A 24,249-nucleotide genomic window follows, 5' to 3' on the forward strand; every position below is an offset into this window, starting at 1 on the left:
TTAGATTTTCTATTAGAATTCCCTAAATATACATATAAATGTGAAAGTAAAATATTACAAGATTAGTTATAAAAAAAAATTAACAATAATTCCATTTAAATATAAATAAACTTTATTCTATATAATTTAAATGTTACCATGTTTTTTAAAATGTTAAATTCTATTTATATATTTTATATAAAATTTTAAATAATAAAAAATTACTAAATATTTCAAAATGCAGCATGCAATAAATCGATATCCGTACTCTGGAAGACTTTTACACAAAGTAAGAGGATGAATATGATGTATTATTGTTTCCACGTGGTTCCCTTACTTGACATTATATTTTTATAAGTCATGTGACTCGACTTTGTTGACTTAAATTTTATATTCGTGAATTTGGCTGCAACCGACAATGCACCCTACGAGGTGCTTAGTGCTGGCCGCTCGCCCCAGCTAAAGACAAAATGACCCTATCCAAATTAGGTATGCTGATAAATATAGTTGAAAATGACCCTATTCAACTTACGCAATTCCATCTTGTCCCTTCTCCAGTTGTCTCTCATTTTGCCAGCCATGTTTGACTCCTATCTGATTGCCTCCTTTATTCAAATCCTGAGCTGGAGTCCACAATAATATATTTAATACCTCACACCTCTGTACTCACTGTGGCCTTTCCTCTATATATACTCTCAACTCCTCTTCTTATCCCCATCATCTATCTGATTCAGATTCATCTATCTATCAATCTAATTCAGAAATTTGTGAATAATGGCTTCCAAGATCGTGCTAGTTTTGGGCATTTGTGTTTTTGCCTTCTTTCTACTATCTCCTGTCACAGCTACAGAGGATGATCATGCCGTTGAAAGCAAGAAAGAAGCCCAGACAATGGAGACGCCATCAGGTAAAATTCATTATTCCGACAGATTTTATCACTCATCTCTGATCTTTTTTTTTCTCCTGCTTTTCAATAAAGCCATATCTTGCAGAAGATCTGCGTTGGGTTTTCTAGTGATTCTAAAATTGGTTTGATATGTATATTATGTGCAGGGCCGGTGCTGCCCCCAAGGAGTGACCACTATGTGACGGGATGCAAGAGATGCTGTTATTTGGATGAGAGAGGCTGCATTGCATGCTGTTCCAAGGGCCAATAAATAGACAGATTCCGTGTAGGCAATTTATCTGCCTGCCAGATCTGGCTATAACAGCGAACCCGCTAGTTATTTGCCAATACTAGTGTTACTGTTTGCTTGGAAATAATAATAAATACAATAACGCAACAGGTTTTAATAATGAGATGCCTTCGGTACTAAGATGATTGTGTGTTCAAATTTTCAAGTTGTTTTCGGTTTCAAATCAGTCCATGGATTATATTTTTCTTATCGTTATATATTTACATTTACGTTCAGCTGAGGTTTTAATAATGAGATGCCTTCGGTACTAAGATGATTGCGTGTTCAAATTTTCAAGTTATTTTCGGTTTCAAATCAGTCCATGGATTATATTTTTCCTATCTTTATATATTTACATTTACGTTAACTGTGTGTGTAAGGAGTTGTTTTTAGGAGTTGTTTTTAGTGTGATTTTTTTGGATTTTTAGATGTTTGAATTTGATGGAAAATTTTGAAGTGAAATTTTGATTTGTGTTATTTAATCTAGATTCAGTACCTTGAAAAACACTTGGAGCACTTCGATTGTGCAGAGATTACCTATCAAACTTGTGATTTCTTAAATCATAATAAATTCCTGACAAAAATTAATCAAAAAAACTCATCATAAAAACTTCCTTAAAAAACAACTAGATAATATAATAACATCTAGATAATGTAAAGTCATAACTTATATTGACTTTTCAAAAAAACAACTCGATAATGTAATGTGAAAGGTAACTGATGTTGACAGAATAATCAATGGGTAAGGTAGATATAAAAATATGCCATGCTGTGCCTTAAAAATGTGCTAATTAGAGACTTCTATTCCTTTTAAAATTGAGAGTAACTAGAGAGTCCTATTCGTTTTAAAACTTCTATAAAGCATCTCCGCTGCAACAATCTCGTAAACTCAGAACTTTATATTCATAAACCTCTGGTATGTACATTTCGTGACAAACCAATCTCCTATGCGAGAATTAGATTCATATAAATCTGGCCGCATGTACATCTCTGGGCACATTAATCTCTATGAATCCCATATCTCAAGTTACGTTAAAATCTCTGACCAATTGACTTTGATAAATAATAATTCGATCGAATAAAAAAGATGGACTAATTTCAAATCTATTCAAAAATGTTCCTCTACAACAAACAAAACAATCCAATGAACACTGCTGGAATACTTGAAAAGAGAACACAATGATCGATCTCGCTAGCTTGACAGTTCATCAGCCTATGTTTACTTTAAATTTAACTCTTTGTTAAGTTATATTTAAGAATTTGATGGGTAAAACTAAAATTGATGGTTTAGTTTAACTTTCTTCACTCAAATTTTAGAATATTCTTAAAATCTGAAGATTAAAATAAAAATGTTCAACATTACAGCTAGCTCTTATTATCTTTAACTCTAATTTTGTCTTATTCATCTATCTAGTTCCTTTTTCAGAGAGTGGGCCATTTTTTACTCCGGTTTCGGATAATGTAGAAATAGTTTCATCCATCCAGAGTAGGAATTTCAAATCAGAATCAACCGTCACGGTTTAGGCAACTCTAGTATCTAATCAATTCATTTTAACAAAAAATGTTTACGGTTATGAAATTTTTTTTGGCTATATTTAACAGGCAAATCACCCCGTGACAAGCAATTTCCCTGTCAAATTCCATGCCTGCATCCATTCATCTATTTACTTTTTCCTGCCCCTGATCATTTTTTATTCCAATTTCAGTTAATGTTGTAGTAATAATTAGCTTTTTCATTTTTAAATTTAGAATATTCCCAAAATCTCAAATAACTTTGACTCCGGTGCTGTCTTATCCATCCACTAGTTCCTTTTCCGGGCAGGTCGCCATCTTTGACTCCAGAATCCGGATTCAGATCACTCACATTAATTTTAACTCTGTAAACATTGGAAGTCTCTCTATTCGTGTAGTTTAACGAGGCGGAGGAGTTGCCCGGAAAGTTATGGAAATTCTAGTCATATTTAGAGAAAATTTGGCAAGGATTTTTGTAAATCCAAGTTATAGTTGTTAAACTTCAAAATTTTAGGTCTTTTAGAGGATGACGCTGAATCCATTTCCACCATCAAAAACACTATTCAAAAACTACCTCTACAAAATTTTCTAAAACTTTTTTACCAGAATTCCGGTCACTTTTGAGCTTCTCGGCAATTCCCCGCCTATTTCTCTCCACCGTCTTATCTCATATCTTTTGACTGCAGAGTGAAGTCCACTTTTTATCTCCGCTTCATCTCCTCTCATTTGGATCCCTTCATTACTTTATTTCTGAAATTCGCTATCAATGGGTTCGAAGATCTAGTATTAGTAGCTTCTGGGCAATTCCCCTCCTATTTCTCTCCACCGTCTTATCTCATATCTTTTGACCGCAGATTGAAGTCCACTTTTTATCTCCGCTTCATCTCCTCTCATTTGGATCCCTTCATTACTTTATTTCTGAAATTCGCTATCAATGGGTTCGAAGATCTAGTATTAATTTTGGGCACTTGGAATTTTGCCTTCTTCCTGCTATCACCTGTCACAGCCATAGACGACGATCATGCCGTTGAAAACGGCGATCCTTACGTCGATAACGGATTTTGGAAATGTATGTGAAGATTCCTATATTGGATAGATATTGGTTAGGTTAGCAAGGATGCATTTTCAACCCAGCATCGTTCTTGACACCCGTCAACAAACCTGTACTCTGTAGATTTTCTTTGACTTTTAGCATTGGGTTTAGGATTTTTGTTTTTTGGTTGCATGATATCAAGGGTCTTTTTAACAATGGAATTTTACTAGTGTAGTAAAACCTTGTTCTCTATTGTTTTAGAGAAACATAAATTAAAAGATTGGTGGAAATCAAGTAGGGTGATATTGTTTTAGAGAAACATAAATTAAAAGATTGGTGGAAATCAAGTAGGGTGATATTGTTTTAGAGAATCATAAATTAAAAAATCATAAATTAAAAGATTGGAAACCAAGTTCACCGTAATTTTTACTATACCTTTTCCCATTTAACATTAAAGTGTATACACGATTCTAATAAAGAAGAGAAAACGTTGAAGCAAATGAACAGTTGCACTTCTCAATGCACTAGCTCGTACCCAATTATTATTGAAAATGAACCAAAAGGGAAACAACTCAAAAAAGGAAAAGAAGAGGATCTCCCTACATCAAGGCCCATATCATCCTTCCTCCCGGATCATATCTATATTATTTCTAGTTAGGTTCTTTCCATTAGTTTAGTTTTAAGATGGAAATTTATAAAGGACTATAGTTATTATTAGTTTTAAGATGGAAATTTATAAAGCACTATAGTTATTATTAGATCTCTGGAAGGTTATTGAGATTTGGGTTTTTTCGATATGCCTTAGGCCACCCAGCTTGAACACCTTCTCTTATTATTATTAATATAAAATTAGATTAAGTTACAAAAAAATATTTATATTTATTATTTTGCAATTAGTTTTTTGTGTAGTATTTTCTTTTTCCATGATTATAGTATTCATGATTATTTAAATTGACCTTTCGAGCCATTTATTGTGGTTCATCATGAGGATAGATCAAAAAAATGAATAAGCTAGATCTCAATGGGATGAATACATAAAAGTGTGAGAGAACCAGAATGATGGTAGTCGACATGTTTTTAGATTAGGTTAATTAGTAATTAATAATACTTAATAATTATTATAGTTAGTCATCTTATAAAAATATGTGAGTTATAAATTAATATTGAAATTATTTTAATTATAATCAATATTAATTTTAGTTTCTTTAATTATAATGTATAATTATAAAAAAATTATTTTTAATAATATTAATGTAATTGTTAAATCCACAATTTATTATATTATTTATAATTGAGTTTTTTATAATCAAAATCTTTTAGAAATTTATAAAATTCTTAGAGATTTATAATTAATAACTTTATAAGAATTAATGTTCATTTTTATATTTAATTATAATTTAAAAATAATATTATTTTGTTTTTTGATTGAATTAATGGAATTATATGATATTAATTAATTTTAATTATTATATTTAATTTTTATAAATTTAATTTTATGATATGACTTTAATTAATTAATTCTAATTAATTTTTATTTTATTTTATTTTAATTCTTGTGTATATTTAATTTTCTATAATTATAATTTAAAAATTTTAGGTATATTCAAAATCATTTAATTTAGTGAAGGTGAGTTTGATATTAATGTTTGATTCAATTTTTAATATGTTTAGGATTAATTCAAATTAATTATAATCTTTATAAATTTTTCTTAATTTAATTAAATTCAAATTTAATTAATTCTAATTAATTTTTATTTTTATTTTTGGTGTAAATTTAATGATATATAATTAGAATCATAATTTTATTGGGTATATTTAAATTTTTAGGTGTATTCAAATTTGTTTAATTTAATGAAGGTGATGTTAATATCATTTTTTGATTCAATTTTTAATATGTTTTGGATTAATTCAAATTAATTATAATCTTTATAATTTTTTCCTAATTTAGTTAATTTCAAATTTAATAATGGAATAATTAAAACCAGAATTAGGGTTGTGATTGATTGAGAGAAGTGTAGAGAGATGGGAGAGGTTCGAGGTAAGGGTAATTCATGAGGTTAAGGTTGATTTAGGAGGCTAAGGTCGGAATCCAGTGGTCACTTATTTTCCATACTTCATCACGATTGATGTTTCAGGTTGTTTGGGTGCTTTCCTATTTCTTTGGCTTCTTTAAATTTTCTATGGTGATAATGATCGATTTTGGCCATTACACTTGAGTTTTCGATACATACATGATGATTAGTTTTACTAGAAAAATTAGTTTTATTATTAGAATTATTAGTACATTATCAAAATTATTAGTACAAATGTTTGTTCATTATAGGTATAAATTAATATAAGTTAAAGGCATTTCAATGGGAGGGTTTTGAGGTTTTCTAATATGTTTCATTTACATAGAAAAAATGAAAACAATTAAATCTATTACAAGCTTTTTCATGAAACATAACAATATTACATAATGCAAAACTATTTTACCTTCCTATATAGGTTTAGAGGTTTCACAACACCTTAAAATTAATATTTTCTTTTGTGAGTTATAAGAGATTATGTGATGATTAAAAGATAAAGAAAAAATTTCATATTTATTTGTGATGACCATAAATCACTTATAAAAAGAATCATACTCTTTCAAAGAATAAAACTAATTTCTTAAAAAATTAACAAAATAAGGTAGCTTTAATGTATGCCATAGCTGCTTGATAATATTAATCCTCACATCCAAAAATGTAAATTCACTTATCACAATTTATTAAAATAAAAAGATTTAATTAAAATTCCTAAGATATCCTTGTAACATAGAAAACAACAAATGCATAGAAATTTAACAATGTTACTTTTAGAATTAACAAATAATTCCACTTTAATATTTTTAATTAGAACCGTAATTTCTATCCATTTTTATTATTTTAGTAGCAATTTTCCCAAAAAGTACAAAGGGGTGCCAATAAACTGCTAAATTGGAGAAATTGTAATTTAATTTTAAATAACAATTGTTATATTAAATATAGGTTTTAGGTTGTGATGTGAATATACTAGTTATACACTTAAAAGGTTACAGAATTATTTCAACAATTTTCCTCTACAAAAAGTCCTTTAAAGCTTACAACCAAGATTCATGGAGTAGAGGTATACAGTCGACCTTCAGACCAAAGGTATCAAGCGGCACCTAAACTCTAACGGTTTACACACTCATGGTTGAAAATTTATGTTGGTCGTAAGTAAAATTCTACAGCTTAGGGTTGTTATCATTACAAACCCAAAGCTTAAAAAAAGACAAACCCTAAGTAAACATAAAAAAAGATGACATTAAGTAGCAAATTCTCAAAGAGTCTGAAATCAGTTTTACTATTTAGGAGGACAAGTTTCATGACAAAATATCATTTTTATATTGCAGAGTCTTCAACCAAAAGAAAGATATGGATTATGTATGCTATGTAGCCATTAGTCATATTAGTGCTTTAAGAAGCAAGTGTTAAAATGGTGGTGTGACAATAGGATTTAATATGGAAATCATTCAACATAAAATTTGCAGTTTCCTATTTCTGGCGTAGCCACTCTTCATGGGCCTGGTGTGAAATGTAATTTAGCACTCCTGTTATGCCAGCACCCTCACCCTTAATTTCCTAGAGGTTAATTGTATTTCGTCAAGTGGAACTGTAATTTAAGTGATTTTCCATTACATTTACAAGTACAACAGCTAAACTCTGAATATAAATGGATGCCATGAATAATCAAATACGGTCTGAATAGTGCTAAATACAGTCTGAATACTGCTAATTTGTGTGGTGGTAATTATCTCTATTTTTAAAACGATTGTCCTTATTAATTTTGTATAACAACAAAATACATTAACAATTTTAAGCACATGAACTTGATGACTCCAAAATTTATACAAGTGTTTGCAAACAAAGGAAAATATAATATTCAAACGTTAAACCAGTGGAAGAAATAAGCATGCAATGTCATATATACAAGATAAGATATATACGAATTTCGTTGATAGTGAGGAACTAATCATATATGCAAATTGATGCATGGCATCGACAAAACCAATTAATATCTATTGTGATGTCAAAATGTGAAAGGCGTTCTTGCCAATTATATTTTCCTTTGCGCATCTTTCTCATGGATGTGAATAATATTTTTCAAGAGTATTCTTATGTTGTGAAGCAAGTGATAGTTGGTCGTAGACAGTAGAGGGAAAGGGATTGTGGTGGCATCATCTTGCTTTGTATATCATGTAAAGTAAGCTCCCTATGCGAATCTCTCGGCACTATTCATATAGTGTGGACATGTATCTTATAACTATATCGGTTGGTTATGAAAATAAAGAGAAACACCCTTGTTAGTGGAAATGTATGTAAAGAGTGGTAATTTTTTTTTTTGATTTTTTAAACAAAGTAAGCAAATATGTTTTTTGTTTTTTTTTACTAAAAAGTAATGGAACTATGTGTGGATACATGCAATAATAAATAATTGTATGTTAAAGGTGGTTAAGTAACAAGAAATGTTTACCATCGGTAAATTTAAAAGATAAGGTATATAGGTGATTGAAGTATATCTTATTGTGGGGATTTTGACACGATAAGTGATTCTTTCTGTCAGTGCCTAAGATATGGATTATCTTGCATACATGAAAAGCTTGAGAATGGAAAGTCTAACAATGATATGAATCTTGATATGACATTAAATGCTAATCTTTGTTGTTCATTGTTGCCAATGTTTACGGTTGCTTTGTCTAATGTCATACCCTATTATTTATGTATTTATGTATTGTTAAAGCCCATGCCATTAAGAGAGGAAACTCTCGATGTGAACCTCTTGTAATGGGGAAATTCGTACATATGTTGAATGTGAAAGGTCCCCTGGTGTCCGTCTCTATGGGTGGAAGTCAACCACCACGAAAGGTGGAAAGGTTGGAGCCTTTGAGTCAGGTGTATAAAATATTAATTTATTGATTTTATGATTTATTTATTTATTTATTTATTTTGAGACTATAAAATGTATTATGAGATAATTGCTTTGATGCTTATACTAAATTTACTGTTATACATATTTGTTAGCCATTTTCAAATTTTTAATATATTTTTTTATCTAATTTTATTTGAAATCAAATTTGAAATTACTAATTTTTTTTTTTTAAATTAACTTATTTGATCCCAAAGACCTCTTGCACAGAACGTCTATGTTGTCCATTTTGAAACTCAAATTATTCATGTTTGTAGCCAAGTTGTCTATAGATAAGTGAAGGCGCTCTATGTCCTCATGTAATTCATCTATTTGTCGAGTTATCAGCGCGAAGTGCGAGTGGGCTTCCAAAGCCATTTTGTCACTAAGCTTGGCTACGAGAGCCGATAGGTCAGACGTTATTTTTGCAAGCTGCCCCTTAGCATCATCTCGCTGCCATTCCTGCTTGAATATGTCATGCTATCGTATGCTTCGAATTTTACATAATCAACAAAAATTCCATATCTTGTGCCTAACTTATAGGCTTCATGTCTCTGGTTAATTCTTCTCCAGGCTTAATCCCTTCACATTAAATGTCGATGTCTCGTCCCTGCACAACATTTACTCAAATTTCCATCCAATAAACCGCCTTTCATGCCAATAATCGTAAACCACCTTTCATACCAATCAACTAAACGAGCCGCATTGGATCCTCCAGCCTTTATCTCTTCTATGAAATAATCGAGCCATAATTCTATGTTTGGTTTATAGTCGGCAATTTGTAGTGATGCTAGTGAGCAGCGTACAACATCCTGCAGCCTGAACAAAGCATGGTCATCCAAGCCTCACAATGTGAGTATAAGACTAGTCATCTTACAGTGTATGATGCAAAAGATCTAGTGGAATTATGACGGTTTACTAAAAGTAGCAGAGTTACTGACTTGTATTCTGGCTTAAAACAACAATGCTTAAACCAAATTAACAATATTGTGCTTAAAATTGTAAATTTCTAGACTTGACGCAGAAGTATCTCACAAAAACAAATGGATGAAATATCAGCAGATGATCTCCAATCTGGACAATCTTCAAGTATCAGAACAATTGAAAACAAATCTGGACAGCGTTGGATTTTTAGTTGACAATTCGATTATAAATCTTCACCATTCAAGCAGGAGATCGAACAATTACAAATTGTTCTGCTAAATTTATCTTTAGTTTGTTTTGCTAAATTTATCTTTAGATCGACAATTCGATGATATGAACGTTGTTGGAACACTAATTTAAGGTTTGCTTTTTTTTTTAACAGATCAAGACCAGAGTTAAATTCATAAACGCCCTCTAACATACAAAGATCCTTCTAATGCCCGTAAAAACCCATAAACGACCTCCAACATACAAAGATTCTTCTAATGTCCGTACAAACCCATAAACGACCTCCAACATACAAAGATCATCCCAGTTTGAAGTGATTTTCTTCATAAACTCTAAAAAAACAGGAATTCTAAACATAGGCATTTTTCATTCATCTAAAGAAGCTTGGATAAAGAACAAGACAAAAGCAAGGTAAAGGAGATGAATTTGGAAGTTGGAAAAAATTTACTTATTTATTTATTTTTAAAAAACTTGATTATTTACCGTTATTTTTAAAATTTTATAGTTTTTTCCAAAGTAATAAATGAGATTTAGTTAACTAAAATTTATTAATAAAGAGGATTGCTTTTATAACGGTCCAAATTTTAGGACTGAGATGAGAACAGTCCAAAAAGTTTTAGAAAAGAAATGACATGAGAATTTTAGAATGGTTTAATTTTTTTTATCGAAATTTTATTTTTACATTAAAATTAATAGTGTAATCATGCAAGAATTGACACTGGAATAGCAAAAAACTAACATAGAATCATACAAGGATTGGTTAGAGAGACACATTGTGCTTAGAAAACACTTCAGTTAGCTTGCACTTTTCAGGATTAGAATTATTAGATTTATTCAAGATTCAAAACTTTCGGATCGGTGTAGATGTCCTGATTTAAAATTACATTAAATTATGTATAAATATTGGTAGCCACATTGCAGCTCCAAAATAAAAGGGAAAAAATACCCATTACAAGTACATGTTTCTCGACTACCAATACATATTGTACACTAACATCTTTAGTAATGTACTCAACACTCAAAATGCCTCCTAAAACTCAGCTACTACTAAATTTAAAGGATAACATATACTACATTATTCAATGGCTTGGAGTTATGATATCATAGTCACAACCTGGACTACATTATTCAATGGCTTGGAGTTCTCATATCACAGTCACAATAGTAATGCAAAAGTAAATACAATGCCACTTATTTTTAATGGCAAATGGATTCGTGATTTGATTTTGCAATAATATTTATAATTTCTTTTATTTAAAAAAATAAATAATTTTTTTTTTTTTTCATATTTTGGCTAAATAATTTTAAATATAACTGAATTAAAAGACTTTCTTACCTCCATCATTTTCCTGAAAACTTGATTGGAAAATACCAAAACCATCATGATGATTACTCATAGCAAAATACTTCAAAAGAAAAGATGATTAAAAAATACCTAACCACCATAATGGTTTTTATGAGAAAAATCTAAAGCAAAATAATAAAAAAAAAAAATTACCTCTCATTTGGGAAATGCCCATTTCATTCGAGAAACCTTCTTTTGCACCATGAAAACTGCGACTTGTCAATGGCATGTTATCTAACCTCGAGTCTAAATATCTACAACAAAATTTCATTGTATACGATAATTGTAAAACATGATGGCCCGCAGTAATTTGAGTAACTGTGAGTAAACATTGCTCTTGAGAAACAACAACCCTGAGGCTGTATCTAATATTCCTAGAAGGATAATTTATAATAAGGATTCTTATTAGGGTATAAAGAATTTTGGAAGTGCAGGTCTGTAATTACTGCAATTCTTATTGCAACAGTGTTAGCAATGCGAGAGTTTTCAAAAACACGTGAGCAGATCACATAATGCTTCCCAACATGATTAATTCAATTGGTGACAGACTGGACTAATAATTTGTTCGGCCTTGAGAAACGTAAAGATTAATTCAGTTAGTAAGAGACATGACTGGAAATTTTGTTCTGACCTGAGAAAGTTATGGAATTGTCTTTGCAAAGCCAGTTGAAGTGGTGAGTCGGGTTACTGGCACAGTGGCAAGTTAACCCTGTTAGATATCTCTCAATTCCAATCCCATAGCTTCAATCCGCCACTGAAGAACACATGTCCAGAAATTTCTGAGATAATTTTTCTAAACTCATCGACCAATATGGCCTGCGCAGAAGCATAGGGAATAAGTTATTATAAATTATTATTAGATTATAACCCACAAGTATTAACAAAATAGAGTGGAATACAGAGAATAAAACACACACACTATTTTTTCCTTGAATTTGGCGGTGTGTCAGGCTACCAATATGAGTTTGAGATGCTATATTATTTCCTTGAAGAAATTACGTCTTAATTTGCTTCAAACTTTCCCAGGGGTTGTATACGATATCAAGATTTACTATATCAAGGTCGTAACTTGTAAGTATGTTCAGATTTTACAATAGATTAGCGGCATAGGTGAATAAAGAGTACCTACCTGATACCACTACCAGCTCTGATCAAGCAAGCATGCCATATTCAGACGACTACAGATTCGACAGTGCAGTAGGGTAAACTAAAAGATGCAAGTGATATATTGCAGTGATGTTATTTCTTTTCCCAATTAGTAAGGAAGAGAAATAGCAGAGGCAAATGTATAGCAGAGGCAAATGTAGCACCACAAAACACATAATCCATCAAAAATGAGCAGTTGCAACGGATCACATATGGTTAGTGGCCAAAGGTGAAAGTGGTAAATTCGAAAGTTGTTTTTCTTTGTTTTCCAAAAGAGAGGATTTTATAAACTAAATAGATTAATTGTAAATTTTATATTGAAAGTAGAAAGATGTGAATCTCATATTGTCTCTACCATTGTCTTGGGTTTTACTCATATCGATCTAAATTAATTGAGAATCTCAAACTGAAAGTAATTGTGAACCTCATATTGAAATTAGTTGTGAATATCAATTAGTAGCTACCGTTATCTTGGGTTTTACTTCTATCCATATAAAGATTTCTTTGTTTGGCACAACACACATTCTCCCCTTTTTACAACAAATCCATTTGGCTATTTTAAAAAGATTTATTCCTTAAGTTCATTGCTAGAAAATGTTTTCTTCCTTAAGTTCATTGTTAAGAAATGTTTTCTTCCAAGAATCCGCAACTATTAGCGCTAAAAACAACTCTTCCAAAGCATCAACAACTATTAGCACTAAAAACAACATAATAGAGGTATCCCTTGCCATAACCTCTCATCATAACCATCTACCTTGTCTTGAAAGTATTATTGTGCTATCAAATAAGCTCTATAATGCTCTGCATAAATATTTTCATTGTGCTTCCTCTTGAATTCCCATTTGAATCCAATTGCCCACATTCATTTAAGAAAATCTTGTAATGGTGATGTTCCAAGGCCTTCATTCTTCCTCCATGGTTTTCTTCTTATGAAGGGGCCATCACCATTAAGAGCCTCTTTGCTATTTCTTCGGCTCATCAACCATGAAAGATAAAATAACTAAAATATTTTGGCACATACACATATATGTCAATATACTTTTGCTCATGTAAAGTCCTCCTCAAACATTTCCCTTCCCTTAATTAAGTTACTTATTTTTAAAAAAAATTCTTAAAATACTAATGAAATATTATTTTTACACTGATTTCCAACGAGCTCAAATGCTCAAGGTTGGGAAACATCTATAATTTGGAACACTTGTTCAAGTAAAGATTCCAGAGGTTCGTTATGTTCCTAATGGACTCTGGGAGAACCCACAGAGTAGAGCACCCTCGCAGTTTGAGTTTATGGAGGCCAGTCAGGTTTCCAATGGAGTCTGCATAGTGGAGCACCACTACAAGTCGAGCTCCACTACAAGTCGATACTACGGAGGTTCGATGTATTTGTGACAAATAGCAGGTCAAACATCGCTGTGAAAGTAAGCCAAGCTACGCATTACACCTTTCTTTGGCTTACGCATTACACCTTTCTGAAAGATAATAAAGCAATTTTTTTAAAATTTCGTACTCGGGCCCCTCCCATATTTCATGTCAATTATTGAAATTTATGGCGCGCCTAGCTAAGTTTGAAATAGGATGGGAATGTGGAATTCAATGCAGGTCTAATCCCCTACATACAGCAAGGGCATTAACTTCGAGTCTCAGTTACTCAGAAAGATTGAGCGATCAGAAAAACAGTAATGAAGTTACATGCATGCTCATGGTAGCCATGCAGTAATCCATGTGCTTCGTCCTTATGGAGAGATGCAGAGGATGTACTTAGGGGCATTAAATAATGCATAACATTGGAAATAGATGTAGGTAGTACTAGTGTAAGACATACCTCTAACATTTCTCATTTTTGGACTTTATATTTTGACGGTTCGAAAACGTAGGAGGGCTCTAGGGCTGGTTGTGTTTTAGTTGACTCGAAGAATAGAAAATATTTGATCTCTTTCCAATTGGAATTTGAGTGCACCAACACCATCACAGAATACGAAGCACTCATATTGGGTTTGAAGAAAGCCATCGACCTCAAAGTTCAAGTACTCAAAGCGATATGTGATAGGTGACTCTAATATCGTCATATGGTAAATACATAATACAATACACTATGTGTCACCTAATCTTAAAGGTTATCAACAAGAGGTATGTCAATTAATTTCGCAATTTCAAGCTTTCAATATTATTTATGTTCCTAAGATTTGTATTGTCGTTGCTAATGCATTAGAAAATTATGTTGCTAGGTTGTCACCACTAAGGGATGTATTTTCTATAGAAATTATTTATAAGCCATCTATACCCAATAATATCACCAACTTTCATGTTTTCAATGATGACCAGCAAATACTGGACTTCATGGTGAACGCTAATGTATTTAAGGATGCATCCATTGATAAGGATGAGCACGATAAAGCATTGAGGATGCAGCACACATGAGAAAAGAGAACCCCATGCCCAAAGGTGTTGTGTCACTTGAAAAGTTGTATGACTTGAAAAATTGCTTTAACGGACCAGTGAACATGAAGACTCACAGTTTAACTATGTTATATGAGAAGATTATTATTGATATGGAACAAAATCCAATGTATGTCAATCTTGGTATTTGTTGCACACCTCAGGAGATACAAGTTTTATCCGCCTTTTTAAGCAGTACCAGGATGTTTTTGCATGGACATATGGTGATCTCAAAACTTATGACATGATAATTATGTGGAGTTTTAAGAATTTTTGCACTAGTTTCATCACCTTCATCACAAAGGGTACCTTTGGTGTCACACTTAGGGTAGCCCATCACAATGTCATTGCATTGAAGAAGTATGGTGTTCATGTGTTCCAGGTGGTTTGTGTAGTGTCATCATGTATTATAAGTGTGGATCAAACTCAATCCTTATCATTGTTCACCTCAGTGTCACTCATCCCACACTTGTCAAATCTGAATAACTTCCCAACCAAGCAACCTGACATGACCCAACCCTCCTAAATTGTGCAATGCACAGTCTTAGTCATCAAGCCTCAACGTTTCCTCTTAGCACTGCGCAATGCACAGTCCCTGCCTCCCAGAACTGCACACTACGTAGTCATATTGCTCAGTCCCGACCCTCGAGCTCCAAAACTGCTTAGTCCTTGCTCTCATCCAGTATCTTCTGCGCATTGTGTAGTCTCAAGCATCAAGCCTCAGCCTTGAGCCCTTGAACTGTGCAACTACGTAGTACTTTATAAATTGTATTAATTTTTTTTCAAAATGAAATAATACATTCCATCCCCAAAACAAAGGGGACTTAGTGTTTTTTCCCATAATGTTCCCTATATCTCTAACTATTGTCCTTAAACCATCTATCCTAAATCTACATGTATCTCCAACTGTTGTCCTTAAACCATCTATCCTGAATCTATATTACTTAACAAATGTGTCCCAAAAACTTAAATGACCACTTAATCAGTGAAGGTGATCTTCTCTATCAAGGTAAACACTTTTGATTTATACCTTTTGTTTTCAATGTCCTTTTGAGACCTACTTGGGTTATAAGACCTTTTCTGGCATAACCCAAATTGAACATCCAATTCAATCAAAAATTTGGTTGAAAACTTTAATTTTTTTTCAAAGATGTGGATTCTATATCTCAACGGTTTTCTTATGAAACCTTCTGTCTTCATTTTAATTTAATGGGAAATAAGATATCCAAAGAAAATTATAGCCATTTATGTCTCTAATTTTATTTCTAATGGGTTATAGATTGGAGAGCTTAGGAGGAAGTGTCTTTTGTCTTTTGTAGTTTGTATCGCAGGTACCCAGCTTATGGTATCCATTAAATCTTTGCATGTCCCATGTGCTTGGTACTTTTAAAATATTTGACTATCGATATTGGACTTGATTCTTAATATTTATTCTCTTTATATATTTCAAATATGAATGTTAAATTTCCTTTAGAACTGCCAGATATTGAGCATGACTATTTTGAAATTGATACTAGATCTTGAGCACTATTATTTTGAAATTGATGCATTTCCATTTGAAAGGGTATTAACATGGAGCTAAATCCTAAAAGGAAGATGTTGAAAGAATAAAATTATAATTTTCATATTAAAAAAAAAAGGAAAATCCAATTTTTAAATTTCAAGTTTTATTGGTAACTTCGTGCCATGGTATAAAGGCTAACTTAAACACCCCACATTTTGATGGTTTTTTTCTACACGGACCCTTTTTTTCCTATCATTTTTCTGTTGGAATTCAATCCTGTAATTTGACCACAACAATATTGCATTTTCATCCATTCCTAGGTATGACTAAAAATTTTTCTAGCCTCCAAATTAACCCAGAATATCAAAATTGCAGTCCCAATAACCATTTGTTCAAATTAAATGTTTTTTTATTAGTTAAAAGCTAACAAGGATGGGGTGTTTTAGCTATTACGGGCATTTAAGCTAGCATGTGAGAACAACAATATTGCAGTTTCATCCATTCTCAGGTATGACTAGAAATTTTTCTAGCCTCCAAATTAACCCAAAATATCAAAATTGCAATCCCAATAACCAATTGTTCAAATTACATGTTTTTTTATTAGTCAAATTCTGACAAGGATAGGGTGTTTTAGCTAGCATGGGCGTTTAAGCTAACATGTAAGATGACACCCTTTCTGAGACTATGTTAATGTTTCCCATATTTTGGACTCTTTCGGTACCTATTTCTAGCAGTTTCCAATCACTGATTTCTAGTAAAGGGATAGATTGGGATTATCAAAACATTCATATACATCCAATAGAGACCTCAGAATCTGCGATGAGAAAGTGGTTATCAATTAAGCATGAAGTTATATTTGAGCACTGAGCTTTGCTAGTTCAAAATAAAAGAAAAATAAAATAAAATTTGGACAATTACAGCTTAGAAGTCTAATGCACAATTTATAAGGAAATATTTTGTAACAAAGGAAATATTTTGTAACAGGCAGCATTGGAAAACAATGAATTCAAGGATTTCGTAGAGGAATCCATGTAATTGAATAAACAAACCCTAGTTGCACAACCTCCAAGAAAATCCAACATGTTTTATAGACAAATAAATGATAAACACTTATTATAAGTCAAATGACTAGGATTTAAACTCTTGAGATTTACCTAGACAATGATTGGCGTCAAATGCAGTAACGATGAAGGGCTCGTCCGGATCATCAATAAGCATCGACTCTCCTATTTCCAATTCGACAAGCATTCCCTCATCCAGCTATGAAACAAAGAATATGATCTCTGTGAGGGAATATACATTCCATGAATATATATATATATATATATATATATATATATATATATATATATATATAAGCGTCAATTCCCACGTTGTGCATGCCTGTTGCTCGGCCTTTAATAACAGTATTTCAATTCCCAATTCAGTTCACTATCTGGTTTGGAATCTCGAGGCTCATTCTACAAGGCCTTTTTCTCTGTTACAACAAACCACTCATCTCATCCTTTCTAGGCCGTGCCTTGTATTTATGAAAATGGAAATCTGACAATGGTTGTCTGTGATTCTGATACTGATGGTTGTGATGGTCGTGGGATTTGCAGAGGCCAAAGAAATGATTTATGATGTGCTGAAGAAGAATGGCCTTCCCGAGGGGTTGCTCCTTATGGGGGTGAAATCCTATGCCCTGAACAATGACGGTTAGCTGGAGGTTTACCTAGAGAAGCCCTTTTATGCCAAGTTCGAGAATTATTTGAGAGAATGATAAGAGGGAATCTTAGCTACGGGTAGGAGAATGGGTGGTGTGGAGCAGCAGGAGCTCTTCCTCTGGTTCCTTGTTTATATATATATATATATATATATATATATATATATATATCAGCGTCAGACTATATATATCTCATAAATATAAGTATAAATTTTGGAATATGTTGGGGATTTTTCTGGTAAAATCCCAAAAACAAACAATTCAAACACACAGAGGCAATGCTCTGTTTCTACCTTTCTAGGATCTTTTGTGCACAGGGAAGCTTTAAAAAAAATTACTGAGGAACAGAGTATTTCACCACCATAAAAACATTTCTATTGATTAAAACAAAATGTCTGATACAAACTTCATCCTCTTTGTTGAGAGGGATTCACCAAAAAAAATACTCTGCCTCTTTTACAAAATGATTTTTACGCTGCTGTGTAAAATCTTCATTCACTGTTGTAAAACAAATTTACATGGATTTACTGCTGTAAAAGAGCTTACATAAACTGCTGTAAAAACCATTTTTCACTTACTGGTGTAAAACTATTTTACGCATACTGCTGTAAAAAAAACATTACATATGCAACTCCCAAAATCTCATACTCCCCGCACTGCTGTGCATATGCTCACCACACTGCTGTGCATAAACTTCTATTTCATATTACCACACAAAGCACACGAGAGCCCGTTTTTGTTACATACATAATAAACCCAAAATAATTACATAATATACGAGCTCCATTTTTTTGGATATTACATTGCGTAAATATTTTTAACACACTGACCAGACCATGCCTTTCTTTAAATGCACCATACCTTCGACATAAAAAAACTTACGTGCTCTTCAATATTCACCTACTTTCATTAAATGTCTTCATTGAAAAAAGTCTGCAGTCAACCAAGCTTTTATTTTACTCCACGCAACATTTACTGCAGGCTCGTATGCATCTTCGGACAATCGACGGTGGAGAGCGATGGAAACAATCGAACGGTGGAGGAGAATATCGGGAGGCCTCACTTGACTGAACGATAGCACCCGAGAATGTCAGACTTGCTTACGTATGGGGAGAGCCACGCGTCTGCACCATATTGCATCGGGTTCAAATATACGGAAAATGACTTTGCCGGAAAGTGATCCGAGAAATCTCAGGCGGGTTTGGTGAACGGTTTCTGGCGATGTACGTCTGCGTTGAAATTACACATTCAACACTCCCCTTTAATTTCAACTGCTGGGCATTCGGTCATACCCAGACACTTCCTCAAAAATTCAAAGCTTTTCTGATCCAAAGGCTTTGTCAAGATGTCTACTACCTGTTCTTGAGTTCTGCAATGTTCTAAGACAATTTCTCCATTCTTCACCAATTCTCTGATGTAGTGAAACCTTGTATCAATGTGTTTCGTTCTCTTATGAAACACTGAATTCTTTGACAATGCAATAGCTGAGCTATTGTCACAAAAAATCACTGTCGATTTTGCCTGCTCTTGGCCTAAGCTTCTCAACATTCTTCTCATCCACACTGCTTGACATGCTGCTACTGTAGCTGCCACATATTCAGCCTCTGCTGTAGACAATGCTACAATGGACTGCTTCTTAGAAGCCCATGAAATGGCTCCTGAATCCATATGAAAAACATAACCGGAAGTGCTTTTCCGATCATCTACACTTCCAGCCCAATCACTATCAGTGTATCCAATTAAATCTGAATGTTCTGAGACATTATATAAAATTCCAAACCTTTTGGTACCTTTGACATACCTTAAAATTCTTTTTGCTGCCTGCCAATGTGCCTCCTTTGGCCTCTCCATGAATCTAGAAATTAAACTAACAGCAAACATAATGTCAGGCTTAGTAGCTGTTAAATACATAAGGTTGCCTACAATACTCTTGTACAAACTAGGATCAAAATCCTTGCTGCTGTTCTCTCTGCTGAGTTTTAATCCCATTACTGTGGGAGTGATCGCTACTTTGCATTCTTGCATGTTAAATCTGCCCAACACTTGATTTACATATCTAGCTTGTGAGATAAAAATTTCTTTTTCATTTTGATCTACTTCTATGCCTAAGAAGTATCTCAACAAACCCATGTCAGTCATTTCAAATTCCTCTTTCATGACTGATTTAAAATTCTCAATGAGCTTATCATCATTACCTGTGAAAATAACATCATCAACATATAAGACAACAACCAAAATTTTACCATCCTTTTCTTTGATGTAGACTGTGGGTTCTCCCTCACACTTGTCGAATTCATTATCCAATAGATATGAATCTATCCTGTTGTACCATGCTCTTGGCGCTTGCTTCAGCCCATAAAGATCTTTCTTCAATTTTCACACTTTGTGCTCTTCACCTTTCTTCTCATAGCCGAGAGGTTGTTCAATGTACACTTCTTCCTTTAACACTCCATTTAGGAATGCTAACTTCACGTCCATTGGGTAGACTTTCCATTTGTTTTGAGCTGCTATGGACAACACTGCTCTCACGGTTTCCATTCTTGCAACCGGTGCGAAAGTCTCCTCATAATCTTTCCCATATTGCTGCTTGTATCCCTTGACAACCAGCCTTGCCTTGTGCCTTTCTATCTTGCCTTCAGCATTGCTCTTGGTCTTGTAAACCCATTTTACTCCAATGACTTCTTTGCCTTTTGGTAGCTCAACCAAGTCCCATGTTTTGTTTCTCTCTATGGCATTCATCTCTTCATCCAAGGCAAATAAGGAATTCATTCCTTCATCATAAATGTCACTTAAATTTCTAAATTTCTTACCTCTTTCATTTGGTGTGCAAGTGCTTGAAGATGCACTTGAATTTCCTCCTTGTGGTGTGCTTGGAGAAGCACTCTCATTTATCCTCAATGGTGTCCCTTGCTGTCCTTGTGTTGGTGCTGCTGTTTGGGGATGCATTTCAGCCACCTCCTCATCATCTTCATCATGAGACAAACAGTTTTTAACATTCATTGTTTTCTCTATGCTTCCATCCCAAGCTTCCTCTTCAATGAATTGAACATCTCTGCTGAAGAAAAACTTCTTGGTAGATGGGATATACAACCTGTAGGCTTTGGATTCCTCACTGTATCCAATGAAAAGACATTTCTCCCCTTTGTTGTCCAACTTCCTCCTTAGCTGATCTGGTATGTGTGCATAGGCCACACATCCAAAAACTCTCATGTGGGTGACTCCTTGCTTTCTTCCACTCCACAATTCTTCCGGCACTTTGTTCAACATTGCTTTTGTAGGACACCTGTTCAAAATATACACTGCACAATTTACAGCTTCAGCCCAATAATCATTTGGCAAATGCTTTGCCTTCAACATGCTCCTCGCCATATCCATGATGGTCCTATTCTTCCTTTCAGCAACTCCATTTTGCTGTGGGGTGTACCTTGCTGTAAACTGTTTATGTATACCATTTTCTCTACAAAATATTAGGAATTCCTTGGAGATATACTCACCTCCTCTATCAGTTCTCAAAACTTTAATGTGCAGCCCGCTTTGGTTTTCCACAAATGCCTTGAAATTTTGGAATTTCTCAAACAGTTCACTTTTGTTTTTAAGAAAATATACCCAAGTTTTTCTTGTAAAGTCATCAATGAATGTTAGGAAATATTGGTTGCCTGCTAATGATGGAGCTTGCATCGGTCCACATAAATCTGAGTGGATGATCTCTAAGGGTGCCTTTGCCCTTATGCTTTTACCTGATGGAAAAATTTCTCTATGTTGTTTCCCCAAAATGCAACCTTCACAAAGGCTGTCCGGTTTCTCTATCAATGGTAATCCTCTTACCATTCCTTTTCTGCTCAACAAGTTTAGACCTCCAAAATTGAGATGACCAAATCTCAAGTGCCACAACCAATTTTCATCCTTTGGCACGCTTTGGAAAGCCTCTTGGGTAACTGCTGCAATTACATTTTTGTTTTTCAAATCTGCCCTGATCCTGAGAGGGAATATCCTGTTCCTTGTCCTTTTTACTTCAACAATGCATCGTTTGCTGGGTGCTATATCCATGATGGTGCATACATCATTTTTAAAGAAAACGTTGTACCCCTTATGGACAAGCTGTCCAATACTCAAGAGGTTACATCTCATTCCAGGGACATAGTAGACATCTGCTATGGTTTTCCTTTCTCCTTGCTTTGTAAATATTTTTACCTCCCCTTTTCCCATAACAGAGATTTTGTTATCAGTTCCAAGTGTAACTTCTGATTTCACATTCTGATCTAGAGCAGAAAAGAAGGCTATGTTTCCTGTCATATGGTTGCTGCAACCCGAGTCTAAAAACCATATGTCTTCACTGTTTGTTTAAGCCATGTTACAGGCTAACAACACATTATTTTGGCTGATGTTTTCTCTAGTGACATTTGCATTTTGTCTATTACTCATATCATGCTGCTTCTTCCTACATTCACTGGTATAATGCCCATATTTTTTACAATAATAGCATTGGACATTGGATTTTTCATACCTTTGTCCTTGAGCATGATTTTGTCCTCCTTGTTGGCTGCTGCCTTGGCCTTGGTTCTGATTTGGATCGCTGCCTCTTCCTTGTGCATTTGCTGGGCTGTTCCTTCCACCTCTGTTCTGGCTTCTGCCTCTTCCTCTCTTGTTTCCTCTGCCTTGACCTCTTCCTCTTCCAAAGGACATATGGGTCTTAAAGGCTTGCTCTAGAGATGAGTTTTCATTCCTACTCAATCTCTGCTCATGTGTTATCAGTGATGCATGTAGCTCATCAACTGAAAATTTTGAGAGATCCTTTGTCTCTTCAATGGTGGTGACAATCGCATCAAACTTTGAGGGTAAGACCCTCAATATTTTCTTTACAATCCTCCTATCTTCAAGGGTTTCTCCATGAGTCCTTATCTGTGTGACCAAACCAATTACATGTGTGAAGAATGAGTTAATGTTGTCTGACTCCTTCATGTTCAAATTCTCAAAATCCTTCCTCAGCAATTGCAGTTTTGTTGTCTTCACTCTCTCCATGCCTTGATAGGTTGTCTTGAGGGTTTTCCATGCTTCATTAGATGTCTTAGCTGCTGCTAACCTTGGAAACACACTTCCATGCACTGCTTGATACAAGAAGAAAAGGGCTTTTGAATCCTTCTTCTTGCAGCTCTTTAATAGATCCTTCTCTCCTTGAGTTAATGCATTAAACTCATTTTCATCTGCTGGTTGTTCAAAACCTTCCTCAACTATTTCCCATAAGTCTTGGGAAGCAAACAAGGCTTTCATTGTTATTGCCCAATAGTCATAGTTTTTACCATCAAATAATGGGAGCTGCATACCCATGCTATTACTGGTGCTTGTGCCAGCCATTCTTGCAGCCTCAACTATGCTTCAATTTCTTGACTGTGTATTTTAAAACAACTGACTGCTTCTTCAGCAACACATAAAAAAACTTTGTGAAATACCTGAGTATTTTCTTGACTGAGCCTTCACTCTGCTTGAGAAGTTTTACTGCTGCAACAAACTCCTCCCTTCAGCTTCTTTGTCACCTTCAAAGAGCTTAAACCTGCTCTGATACCACTGTTGGGGATTTTTCTGGTAAAATCCCAAAAACAAACAATTCAAACACACAAAGGCAATGCTCTGTTTCTACCTTTCCAGGATCTTTTGTGCACAGGGAAGCTTTAAAAAAAATTACTGAGGAACAGAGTATTTCACCACCATAAACATTTCTATTGATTAAAACAAAATGTGTGATACAAACTTCATACTCTGCCTCTTTTACAAAATGATTTTTACACTGCTGTGTAAAATCTTCATTCACTGTTGTCAAACAAATTTACATGGATTTACTGCTGTAAAAGAGCTTACATAAACTGTTGTAAAAACCATTTTTCACTTACTGGTGTAAAACTATTTTACGCATACTGCTGTAAAAAAAACATTACATATGCAACTCCCAAAATCTCATATTACCCGCACTGCTGTGCATATGCTCACCACACTGCTGTGCATAAACTTCTATTTCATATTACCACTACCACACAGAGCACACGAGAGCCCATTTTTGTTACATACATAATAAACCCAAAACAATTACATAATATACCAGCTCCATTTTTTTGGATATTACATTGCGTAAATATTTTTAACACACTGACCAGACCATGCCTTTCTTTAAATGCACCATACCTTCGACATAAAAAAACTTACGTGCTCTTCAATATTCACCTACTTTCATTAAATGTCTTCATTGAAAAAAGTCTGCAGTCAACCAAGCTTTTATTTTACTCCACGCAACATTTACTGCAGGCTCGTATGCATCTTTGGACA

At 33.8% G+C, this 24,249-nt stretch overlaps 1 long non-coding RNA gene across 1 annotated transcript; it reads left to right on the forward strand.

Annotated features, from left to right (window-relative positions):
- Positions 1-675: 675 nt before the first annotated feature.
- LOC149226437 (uncharacterized) lies at positions 676-1,275 on the forward strand. The gene is made up of 2 exons (XR_016247043.1): positions 676-886; positions 1,033-1,275. It is a non-coding gene; the product is annotated as an uncharacterized LOC149226437 (long non-coding RNA).
- The last annotated feature ends 22,974 nt before the right edge of the window (positions 1,276-24,249 follow it).

Source organism: Pinus tabuliformis, chromosome J, assembly GCF_031772625.1.
Source record: "Pinus tabuliformis cultivar Carrire ecotype Pingquan chromosome J, CPIR1, whole genome shotgun sequence".
Classification (NCBI taxonomy): domain Eukaryota; kingdom Viridiplantae; phylum Streptophyta; class Pinopsida; order Pinales; family Pinaceae; genus Pinus; species Pinus tabuliformis.